The following is a 12,994-nucleotide window of genomic DNA, read 5'->3' on the forward strand; positions in this document are numbered from 1 at the left end:
AAAGATTTTGAACGGTTGTATCTTCATTCTCATTAGTTTCCATGGATCTTTTAAAGTCTTCTCTAATTTGCTGGTTGACCATCTCATCTTTTAGAAGGATGGTCTTTAACCTTCACGTGTTTGAATTTCTTCCAAATTTCTTCTTGAGATTGAGTTCAAGTTTCAAAGCATTATGGTCTGAAAATATGCAGGGGACAATCCCAATCTTTTGGTGTTGGTTGAGACCTGATTTGTTACCCAGTATGTGGTCTATTCTGGAGAAAGTTCCATGTGCCCCTGAGAAGAATGTATATTCAGTTGAATTCAGATGCAAAGTTCTGTAAATATCTGTGAAATCCATCTGGTCCAGTGTATCATTTAAAGTTCTTGTTTCAGGGATCCCTCAGGGGCTCAGTGGTTTAGTGTCTGCCTTTGGCCCAGGGCTTGATCCTGGAGTCCCAGGATCGAGACCCAGGTTGGGCTCCCTGCATGGAGCTTGCCTCTCTCTCTGTGTGTCTTTCATGAATAAATAAATAAAAATCTTAAAAAAATAAACCTCTTGTTTCTTTGGAGATGTTGTGCTTAGAAGACCTGTCATTTGCAGAAAGTGCCATGTTGAAGTCTCCCAGTAGTACTGTATTATCTAAGTATGTCTTAACTTTGGTTATGAATTGATTGGTATACGTGGCAGCTCCCACATTCAGGGCATAAATAGTCATGATTGTTAAGTCCTCTTGTTGGATAAATCCTTTAAGTATGATATAGTGTCCCTCTTCATCTCTCACTACAGTCTTTGGGATAAATGTTAATTTATCTGATATGAGGATGGCTACCCCTGCTTTCTTTTGAGGACCATTTGAATGGTAAATGGTTCTCCAACCTTTTATTTTCAGGCTGTTGGTATCCTTAGGTCTAAAATTAGTCTCTTGTAGACAGCAAATGGGTCTTGCTTTTTTATCCAGTCTTTACCCCGCATCTTTTAATGGGATCATTAAGCCCATTCATGTTCAGAGTTACTATTCAAAGATATGAATTTAATGTCATCATAATACCTATTCAGTCCCTGTTTTTGTGCATTATTTCTTTGGGCATCCTCTTTCTTTTACAGAGTCCCCCTTAATATTTCTTGCGGAGCTGATTTGGTAGTCACAAATTCTTTCAGTGTCCGCCTATCTTGGAAAATCTTTATCTCTCCTATTTTGAATGAGAGCTTTGCTGGATAAAGTATTCTTGGCTGCAGGTTCTTCTCATTTAGTGCCCTGAATATATCCTGCCACCCCTTTCTGGCCTCCCAGGTCTCTGTGGAGAGGTCTGCTGTTAATCTAATTCTTCTCCCCATATAAGTTAGGGATCTCTTGTCTCTTTCTGCTTTAAGGATTTTCTCTTTATCTTTGGGATTTTCAAGTTTCACTATTAAATGTCGAGGTGTTGAACAGTTTTTATTGAGTTGGTGGGGGGGGATCTCTCTATCTCCTGTATCTGAATGCCTGTTTCCCTCCCCAAATTAGGGAAGTTCAGAGAAAGGGAAGGAGACAAAGACTTACCTGTGTGAACTTTTGTGCTTTTTGAATTTGGAACCCCATGTTTGTATTAACCACTCAAAAATAAAATTTAATTTAATATAAAAAATTAGGGAAGTTCTCAGCTATGATTTGTTGAAATATGCTTTCTGGTCCTCTGTCTCTCTCGGAGCCCACTAGAACCCTAATTAAATATAGATTTTTTCCTTCTGAGTTTGTCATTTATTTCCCTTAACCTTTCCTCATGGTCTTTTAATTGTTTTTCTCTTTTTTTCCTCAGCTTCCTTCTTTGCCATCAACTTGTCTTCTATGTCACTCAGTCTTTCTTCTACCTCATTAACCCTCATCATTAGGACCTCCAGTTTGGATTGCATCTCATTTAATTGATTTTTAATTTTGTCCTTATTAGAATATCTAAATTCTACAGTCATGAAGTCTCTTGAGTCCTTTATGCTTTTTTTCCAGAGCCACCAGTAGTTTCGTAATTGTGCTTCTGAATTGGTTTTCTGACATCGAATTGTTATCCAAATTCTGTAACTCTGTGGGAGAGAGTACTTTTTCTGATTCTTTCTTTTGTGGTGAGTTCTTTCTAGTCATTTTGCTCAGTGCAGAGTGGCTAAAAACGAGTTGTACTTGTTAGAAGCACAAACTCTTTTCTCTGTAGCATTCCAGTTCTCTATTTTTTTTTAATTTTTAAAAAAGATTTTATTTATTTATTCATGAGAGACACAGAGAGAGAGAGAGAGAGAGAGAGAGAGAGGGGCAGAGACACAGGCAGAGGAAGAAGCAGGCTCCATGCAGGGAGCCTGATGTGGGACTCGATCTTGGGTCCCCAGGATCACTCCCTGGGCCAAAGGCAGGCACCAAATCAATGAGTCACCCTGGCTGCCCTGTTCTCTCTTTTAATTTCAGGTCGGATTTGAAGGTTTTCAGGATGATTTTAAACTTATATAGGTAAGTTGGTGGGGACAGGTGACTTGGGGACCCTACACTCTGCCATCTTGCCCTGCCTCCCCGACCAACGTTTTCATTTTTTATTTATTGGATTCCTAGGACAGTTGAAGCCTTTTTTTCCATATGTTAAATTACTAGGCACGATTTCTCACTAATGAAATGTCAGTTTATATCCTTTCTTATTTATTTATTAAGATCATTGATTCTTATTAACTTATATGAGCTCCATATGAAAACATTAATACTTTTTTAATTTTTTAACTTTTTTAATAAATTTATTTTTTATTGGTGTTCAATTTGTCAACATACAGAATAACACCCAGTGCTCATCCCAAAATAGATATGCCCTATGACCCAGCAATCACTCTGCTGGGGATTTACCCCAAAGATACAGATGCAATGAAACGCCGGGACACCTGCACCCTGATGTTTATAGCAGCAATGTCCACAATAGCCAAACTGTGGAAGGAGCCTCAGTTTCCATCGAAAGATGAATGGATAAAGAAGATGTGGTTTATGTATACAATGGAATATTACTCAGCCATTAGAAACAACAAATACCCACCATTTGCTTCGACATTGATGGAACTGGAGGGTATTATGCTGAGTGAAATAAGTCAATCGGAGAAGGACAAAAATTATATGGTCTCATTCATTTGGGGAATATAAAGAATAGTGAAAGGGAATAAAGGGGAAAGGAGAAAAAATAAGTGGGGAATATCAGAAAGGGAGACAGAACATGAAAGACTCCTAACTCTGGGAAACATTAATACTTTTTATGTAACATTTCCTATAAAAGTTTCTCATATATATATAAAATAATCTTTTTGATATATAGAAGGTGGGTAGTGGACTGGGTTTAATGATTAAAGATAAATGATTTGACCTTCTTACTTCAATTTATGATAAGCTTTGTGACTTTAGGAAAATTAACCAATGAGAAAAATAATATAGAAATAATATGTGATTTTACTATATGTATGAATTATGAGAGATGGGAAACAATTTAAGTTTCCTGTGGCCATTAGTTAGTGTTATGTTCAAGAATAGAATCCAGGTATTTCTAATCTCTGGGCTTATGCTATTAAAAAACATATTATATTGCTTCCATGATTATATATACCATAATGGAAGAAATTGAAATGGTAAAACATCACCACATTATAATAAGATGATGAGGTAATATTTATGGGATTTTTTTTTTTTATATTTATGGGATTTTTAGGGAGTGTGTATCATATGGTAACTCCTCAAACAGTGGGACTGATTGCTATGTTTGTGTGTAGTCCACTCTTATGAATGTATATCCATATTTATCTTATCTATGTATTTCATATTCTCTGTTGTTTCCAAAAGAAAATTAGGAAGGCTTTTGTTATATCTTTATTTAAAAATACAAATTAATTATATAATTAACAAACATTTATAAAATATCTACACTGTGATGCTTTACAGGATACCTTCATTGCTTTGAGGATACCCCTTCTCTGACCCTATTGTCAGTGCCTATCTATTTTTCTCTACTGCACATTCCTTCCAAGTGCTATTCCCACCTCCAGGCCTTCATGGACTACGCACTTGGTATCAACTACAAACCAGCATGTTCATTCTGATTTTCTCCACTGAGTTTCAAATCCATGCCTCCAATATGCTAATGTTTCTCAAACATACCATATCCCAAACTGAACTCACTGCATTGTCTCCTATTCTAAATCTGCCTCTCTTTCAGTGCTCTTATCCCCCAACAACATCACCTTGGTTTTTCAAGTGAGAAGTCTTGCTGTGACTCTTCTATCTTCCTTGCCCTGCATTCAGTCACCAAACCTGTTTATTTTACTTCCTGTGCCTATATGTCCTTGTAACTATGATCCCTGTCCTAGGTCAGGTCCCTGTCAGCAATCCCTGAGATGGTTGAAACATTTCAATTAATCTCCCTAGTTCCAGTTTCCTCTTTTCTATTCTATTCCTAATAATTTAATGAAAATCTAGCTTTCAGAAATTCATGTATGATTGTCCTTCTTGCTGAAAATGCTTCCAAGTGTTTGCTTTGATTTCCGGGTGAGTCCCAAAAGTTTTAGCATGCTTAAAAAGGCTTTTATGCTTCTACCTCTGCTGCTCATCAGAAGTCTTCATCCACTACCCTTACATCATCACCTATGACACAGACTATAAAACAATTCTGTGAATAAATTCCTTGTTTTTATCATGCTCTGTCTGTGTAGATTAGTTCTCATGATATTTTCCACCTGGAGCATTCCTTCCATCTATCCATTCCCTCTACTCCATTTTCACCTGACTAAAGCCTATACCTGACTAAGTTTCAACTCTGATACCCTTTCTTCCTTATTCCATGGTTGTACTTGTTTCTACTTTATATTACCTCCCATACCTAAATCAGAGAATTCTTGGTATCAACCATGATATTCTGTTCATCCTTCTATCTCCAGCATCTATTCAATGCCTGCTACACAGGATGGTCTGAATAAGTGCCATATGTAGGAAGAATGATTTCATTGCTGAAGTGCAATAAAATTTTCCAATTGGGATAGCACCTCAAGGGCCCTAATAAGAGTATCCTTGATATCTTTGTGAGTTGCTTCTTCCTGCACTTCAAATGGGTCATTATAAACTGATGTTAATCAAGATAGTAAATGATAAATGCCAATACTTTCAGTTCCATGTGATAAATAGAAGATGCCTATCTCTTTTACTGTGGTAGTGAAGGGAGTGGAATATCTATGGTGCCCAATTAGAGCACACTGGGCAAATGTTCACATTGAATATCTAAAGTCTCACCGATGTATAAGATCTTCTGTTAGACTCCATGAGAACAGGACCCTTGGATCATGACCTGAGCCAAAGGTGGATCCTCAACCACTCAGTGTCTGAGCTCAACCACTGAGCTCAACCAGGTCTCCCTATTCTTTTTTTTTTTTTTTTTTTAAGATTTATTTATTTGAGAGAGAGTGTGTGTGCATGCAAGAAAGGGGAGGGGCAGGGGAGAAGGAGAGAGAATTTCAAGCAGACTCCTGGCTGAGTGAAGAGTCTGACCCCGGGATCCATCTCACAATATCAATATTATGACCTGAGATGAAATCAAAGGTTAGAAGCTTAGAGGTTTAGTCAGTTAAGCATTCAACTCTTGGTATTGTTTCGGGTCATGATCTCTGGGTCATGAGATTCAGCCCCACATTGGGCTCTGAGCTCAGTGTAGAGTTTGCTTCAGATCCTCTCTCCCCTTTCCTTTCCTTCCTATTCACAACACTCTCTCATAAATAAATAAATAAATAAATAAATAAATAAATAAATAAATAATAAATATGTGGAAGCTTAACCAACTGAGCCATCCAGGTGCCCCTCCATGTCCGTTATGGTCTCCATATTTCTGAGTCAAGGAAATCAAAGTAATAGAAGTAACTGGGATAAACACATAAAAATCTCACCTTCCAAACCAGTTTCCATGGAAACCAAACAAAGAACAAGAAAAGCTGTGTTATATATTCAACTGCTTTCAGAAACAATGACATAAATCCATAGTTTTAAATTTTTGTTTCAATTAGAACTCCTTTAATAAATTGAATATGAAAACGTTTGGGCTAGAAACATACCCTAAAATATGCTGAAATATTCCCACTTGCAACCATCATTTGCTAAAATTATTCATTAATTTAACATTAATTATTAAGTGCCTAACATGTGTCAATTTTTGAGGTATATCCTGTGAGAAATGTTTCTCAAAGAGGAGGAAGATAAAGGAACTGACACCGGTGAGCACTTACTTTATCCCAGAAAAGTCTAGGTGATCTGTGTGTACATCATCTCATTCTGTAAAATATATATTATTTTACAGATTTTGTAATGGCTTTGTAAATATGCATACTTAAAGAGGAGGAATTTGAAACTGATCATATTTTGCCCAAGATCATATTTTTAGAAAGCAAGCTAACCCAAGACTTTCAAATCTAGGCAGCCCATTCTTTAAAATACTTTCTCCTTGAAATGCTCTGTAATGTCTTTATCAAATTCTAAATAGGTAGGTTAAAGCTCCATCATTTTTGTGCCAGCAATCCATCAGAAGGATTGGTGGACTATATTGTGCATCTTGGTGATATGCCTTATTTTATAATTCCATAAAATATATAAAGCACCTCATATATGGAAACATATTAATCAGAAAATAAAAGTATAATGAAGGGGTTCAGAATGAGTGTCTCCAAAATGTGCCAAGTAGATTACTTTGAGCTGATATCAAGGCCCAAGGGACTAGGAAGAATTTTTACCTCTCCCTTAAATGCCTAACAGAACCTAATAGAGGGTTGGTCCAGGAAGAGAACTATCACCAGAGATAACTAGAGTCTGAACTAAGTGTAGTAAGCTGAGGCAAGCAGGTCAGGTCTCAGGGATTAGTTCCTCTCTCTGTGTGACTCACTTTCTGCCTGGCTTGGCAAACATCAGATGACCAAACATTTGCTCCTCCCATCTCCTTGTGAATTGTTTTCCTCTCCATTGAAATCCCAGACTTCTACCCTTCTCCTTAGCTCAGGATGACATATAAGGCTGTTTCCTGAGTGCCTGTGGGTTTCATATTCTTATGGAGCTCCTGTACATGTGTAATCAGATTTTTTTTCCTCCTGTTAATCTGTTTTATATCACCTTATCAGCCAAAGAAACTAGAAGGGTAGAATAAAAATGTTTCCTCCTAACGAACAAGGGGTAGTGGAAAGGGAGGTGGAGGGTGATTGGGGTGACTGGGTGATGGGCACTGAGGGGGGCACTTGGCGGGATGAGCACTGGGTGTTATGCTAAATGTTGGAAATTGAACTCCAATAAAAAAATAAAAAAAGGTTTCCTCCTCAACAATATGAAATGGAAAAAGTGTCTTAAAGCAAATATTTAAATTATATATAATATGTGTATTATATATAATTTAAGAAGAGTTTTTATGTTTCACATATTTTATTAACTCAACTTTGTATCAGTGGTATTTTGACAAAAATGTCCTAAGACATGTACCAAAGTAGCTCTACTTAAAAATTAAAGAAATAAAAAATATATGCTAATATTTGAAAGCTTTCTTTATTGGAAAAAAGTATCTTAGAAGATTGACATTAACTTGGGGAATAAAGTTTATTTTCTATGAAATGTTGGGTTTTTTGAAACTGCCTGTGGGTTCCCACCCAGTTGTAGGAAACCGAACTGTACCAATTGCCACCAGAGGGCAGTATGGATTTGCAATCATTCCAAATCTATAGAGACTGTGTTCTCATTTTTTTAATCCAAAACTCTACGCTGTGGTAGATAATATCTTTAAAAATATTTGTATAATATCTATTGGAACTTATGATATTTGATTAATATCCTATTAGACAGTGCATAGCAATCAGATATTTTTTTCTTATAAACACGGATTAATCTGTTTTTTAGGGAAAAAATAAGAAATGAGTGAGCTAAAAGCAACCACTGTCTTCGATTTCTGTAAGCCAAAATTAACTCTTATCTAGTTTTCAGGGCTTTAACATTGCTATACTCATTCATGATTGTATTTCTAATAATCCATACTTCAGTGAACAAAATAAAGTGGCAGTGATGTATGCATTTTGTGATTTTAAAATAAACAAGTGTGTAGAGAATTGTAGGAAAAAAACTGTCAGAAAGTCATTTTATCTTTGAAGAATAAAGAAAATAAGGAAGAAAACAACAAATGTTCACTAGTCAATAATTCCAGCATCAAATGCTTATCTTTGCTGAGGCAAATGAATGAAGTAACTTGCTTTTTAATAAAGGCTCTTAATTATTAGCAAGTTGAAAGTTGATGAAGGGTGGGGTAGGAGTAGGTATTATTCATCTATAACAAGTTCTAGACAAATAAGCTATATCTAGGTAGCTTCTTTAAATTTAGATACTAGTAAAATTCTTATCAAATTTTGGAACTACTCACATGAAACCTAGTGGCAAACACTTTGTGAAAGTTACTAATAACAAGAGCACATTACAGTTTATACTTTTGCAAACATTTTCTCATTAAGTGCTCACACAAAACATTTTACAGATGAATAAACAAGCTTAAATTAAATAATAAGCTTGAGGTCATATGGCTCACTCATGATGTGAGTTCCTAAGAGAACAGTTACAGTTTAGGACTAAATCCTAAATCTCCAAATTCTTAACCAGTTAACTGCTTTGGTTGCAATTAGGATAACATAAATCTAGCACAGGAGATCAGTTTTATTACAAGCTAAGGACTCAGGTTCAAACCGCGTACCTAGTCTTTTATCTTGATGCTAGACTAAACACTGTGCTGTTTGTTTTAGGAAAGATCCTCAATCCTACTTGGCTACCAATGTTAATTGCTGAATATACTCCATCTAAAGAGGTCACTAGGAATAAAGAGAATGTCTTTAATTCCTAACATTGCAGGCATACGAAGAGGAAGGAGCAGGGACAAGTAAGGATTTTGCTCCAGGAGAGGCTGCTTTTCCAATCATTGTCTTCATCTGGGAACAATGAGTTGAATAGTTCCTCTGCACACACCCCAATCCAGAAGTGAATAAAACCAATTGTGCTATTAATTCAATTGAGTTTCTGTAAGAAGTCATCTCCACCCCTCTACTTCCCTTGTCAGGTTAGACACCCATAGTCTTGTCCAACCAATTTTCTTAGATAACTAGTGTGGACAGTTTTATTGTCAGACCATATGTAATAATATAACCAAACATTTTATTTTAAGTAGCCTCTTTACAATTGCACATGCCATGAAAAAGTGGAAAGCACACATCTTCATTTACAGAGATGAAGTCTTGAAAAAAAGGAAATCTCCTGCACCTGAATCCCCAGAGGTGAGATAAAAAAATTTGGTTCTAAAATATGCTCAGGAGTATCTCAGTTTGCCCAGTTCCTTTTCAGCTTGGTGACCTGAGGATTGATCATTACCTGGCTGGGGCTGGAGACTCTACTTGAGAAAGTACAATCTGGGATATCTTTCATCAACACACATGAAATGCCTGTAGTTCAGTCATTTAGTTCAGTCATTCAGTAAATATGTATTGAACTCCAGATAGGTGACAGGCATTGTGCCAGGAACTGGAATTCAACAGTAAATAAGAACAGTGGGCACTGACGGGATGAGCACTGGGTGTTATTCTATATGTTGGCAAATTGAACACCAATAAAAAATAAATTTATATAAAAAAAAGAACAGACATTCTAATGCTGGATTACTCCATCCTCAAGTCTCTCCAAGTATCACTTTTCCAAAGGTGGAAGGATAATACAACTCCTAAGGAAACTACTGCTAGCCTCCTCTTTGGCAAACAGATACACAACTAAATCGTCAACCCAAAACACGAATCATTCTAGCAGTTTGCATTTTAAATATTCTTCCGTAATAGTAATTCTCAGGAAAACAAACAAGCAAAAAGTCAAAATACAGTGTTCTCACAGACTCATACATAAATTAGAATTTGGGAGGCAGCATAGAACAATGATTAGCACATGAGTTCTAGACTATGGTGAGACGGCTCTGGTTCCTGGTTTTATCTCTTATCAGTTGGGTGACTTCAGAAAGTTCTTTCATTAGTCTATTCTGACTTCTATCCTGTGTACTAAGAGGATGATAAAAGTATCTGCATTGTAGGATTACATTTATCTAAAGGATTGTGGACATTTTACATTTGATTAGGATATTGCAAATGTTCAATGGATATAAAATATTATAATTAATAATATCATCTCCATTGTCAGCCATACATCACATGTTTGGAGAAAAGTTTAAACAAAAACAGATCAGTTTCCTTTTCCAGGTACTAACCAATCTACACCAGTAGTTCTATGAAACTGAGTGATTTTGAAAGCACAAATTCCCTAAATTAGTAAAGCCTAGCAAGTCTTATGCTAATGAATACTTTTTTTCAACTCAGACAGTGGCATCCAGAAAGCTCCTGTTTCCTGGCTAAAATGACAAATTTATGACGTCAGGGTCTACCCTGAGGGTCCTTTTTCCCATTTACTAATTTAATATCTCTCAACTCACCTTCCCATTTGTTCCTACTACTAGTGGTCCTAGTGTTGGAGTGCTGGCCAAGACGTATTCTGGGTGAGACACAGTTTACACTCTTTAAGAATAGGATAACTTATGCTTATAAAACACACTGTACAAAGTTCATGGTCTGACATTTCCTGCAGCCTCAATCTCTTGATGTAGTCTCTGTTTCTTTGGAACCAGTAAGATCATTCCCCAGACTTTAGGATGACAGTGCTACCATTTACATTTGATACCCTACCTGCTTCTACCTGTGCCCTCTGACCTGGACTTAACCTTAAGTCTATCATTTCCCCTTTATTTTCAATTTACTTCAATGGGAAAATTACCTCAAAACATTTCTGGAATGGGCTTGCTGATCTGGAAACTTTCTCAGCCTGTGCCTTTATGATCCAGGGAAGGTGAATGTGTCCTCTCCCCTTTGATTCTTGTCCCTAAAATCTTGCTTTATCCTAGCTGGTACATTTTCTGGGCAGCATCATCTCTGCAGCAACCATCCAAACATCCCTTCCCTCTGTCTTCTTGAACCCATAAGATTCACCTCTATTTCCCCAGGCTTTCATGCCCTTGTTTTCCTGATAGTGATTCACTTACTAATGCTGGATTACTAGTGAATCACTAGTGATTCACTTACTCAGTGAAAGCATATGAATGGATGCCTACTGTGCCTAGATATGGGTAAAGTCCTAAGAACATGTTGGGAAGCAAGAAAGTTCCTATCCCCAAGAGCCTGACATTTGCAGTTGATGTCAGTGAGCATGGAAGAGCCTGCCCAACTTTGGGAGTAGACAGTCAGGGAAGTCTTCTTAGAGGAAATGACATTGCCACAGTGGAATCTTGAAGGGACAACTATAGTCATCCAGGCCAAGGGGGGGCTCCCACAATGGGGGACTCTGAGTTATTCAGGATGACCATCAGACAGTATGTAATCCTACCAGTTGGTAGATCATGTCACAAGGACCACATTCCATTCTGAGGTGAAGGCTTTGTTCTGACAGCACCAAGAAGCCAGAACAAGGCCACAGTGATCACATTTGCATTGTAAGAATCACCCTACTCCTTTTAGACAGAGTCAATTATTTTTCTGAACACCTCTGCTTGTTTGTAAAGCCTTCCTGGCCCAAACCCAAGAGGCACAACTGGATCTGAATGTCTTTCTTTTTTCATCTCACAGATTATATATTGACTATGAGTACAAAGGATTTCTTAAGTAATTCTGTTATTCTGAATGTCTAATACACTCCTTGCATGTATGTCTGCAAATACAAATATACACAAATGGTACAGTTCATAAAAATAACTTCTGAGCCCTTCCCACTTACTGGCTGTGGCTGTCCCTTCATCTAGTGGAAATTTAAAAACCCAATAAAGCTACCCTAGTCTTGCCTAGACCTTGAGCATTTTGGTAACCATACATGAAACCTACCTGGGAGATGCTTCAAATCAGGCTGTATGACCCAGACATTCCGTAGCCTCTTGTTACCTACTCTGAATAGCAACAGTCAGGTTCTGAAGTAGAATAATTCATAGTATAATACAGCTTTCTGAATAAAAGATTAATTCTATTATACAATTTTCTATTCTTATATTTCTATGTTTATAAAATACAAATTATATTTATATATTATGATTATATAATTTCTAAACTTAAATATGCCCCCTCAAGAATGAAACTAGCTCAGAAAAATCACATGCAAAGTACATGCAATAAATCTGTTATCTAGATCCTAACAGATGAAAGTATTAAAAAGTATCAATAGAAATCAGATTTCCCCATCCACACTAAATACAGGCGACAATCTTTTAAAGGTGGCACTACAGGGTTCCTTGGCTGTCAGGAAGCCCCCACTTGCCTGAACTTCTCAGGAACATTGTTCCATATTTCTCTATCATTTCCTCTGTCCAAACTCACCTGTGTCTTGTTCATTCAGGATGGAGCTACTCCAACAACAATTCATATTAATCTAATTACATAAGGTATTATTGGTTGATTGAGCTCAATGCTTATGCTTTTTCCATAAAGAATAGTTCTTTTTTTTTTTTTTTTAGAATAGTTCTTTAAGGATGAGTCCTTCATGGTGAGATTTGCAGTATTGGTAGAAAGCCAATGGTGAGAGATTTGCTTGACAGGTGGGACTTTCCTAGTGCCTTCTAGACCCCATGTTAGCTACAATTCCTTTGCTGACTTGTAGGGGGTGATCAGTGCCAAATGCCAGAGGGCAGTCCCTTGTCTCTGGGTGACATCAGTGTTCCCAAGTAGGGCCAGTATCTAGTCTGGACATCAGCAATACCTTAATCATGACTGTGGAGAGTAGCCTCTAAGGCCTTCTTCACAGGCTGCCCTAGTTAACAAACCCTGGCATTTCAAATATTTGGATTCTTTGGAAGGAAGATATAACTTCATCATTTCCAGATCTTGACCCAGGGCCACACCAAGGAGTGTGCTTCAAAGGCATGAGAAGACATATACATTTAACCAAACAACATGCTCTGAGCAAATGAA

This window comes from Canis lupus, chromosome 29 (genome assembly GCF_011100685.1).
Source record: "Canis lupus familiaris isolate Mischka breed German Shepherd chromosome 29, alternate assembly UU_Cfam_GSD_1.0, whole genome shotgun sequence".
Classification (NCBI taxonomy): domain Eukaryota; kingdom Metazoa; phylum Chordata; class Mammalia; order Carnivora; family Canidae; genus Canis; species Canis lupus.